This window comes from Penaeus monodon, chromosome 29, assembly GCF_015228065.2.
Source record: "Penaeus monodon isolate SGIC_2016 chromosome 29, NSTDA_Pmon_1, whole genome shotgun sequence".
Taxonomy (NCBI): domain Eukaryota; kingdom Metazoa; phylum Arthropoda; class Malacostraca; order Decapoda; family Penaeidae; genus Penaeus; species Penaeus monodon.
Window position 1 is genome coordinate 9,389,295 of NC_051414.1, and position 304 is coordinate 9,389,598.

The following is a 304-nucleotide window of genomic DNA, read 5'->3' on the forward strand; positions in this document are numbered from 1 at the left end:
AATAAGTGTGCGTGCACGCAACTGCAAACAAGCCATACTACATAAATGCACATATACATAATAGGATGGTGTGTCAAATTATAATAACCTTTTGTAATTTTTCATATCCTCAATCCCATGGATACTATATTTAATTCTTCTAAACTTTTTGTTAATATCATTTTAACTCTTAACATATTTGTTTCTATAACCTATTAATTAACTTTTTAACTCATGCAATACTCAGATCTAGGCCTTTGCAGCCGATGTCTTGCAAAGCCGTTTCCAGCCTTTATATATCATGATGATGACAATAATAACAACG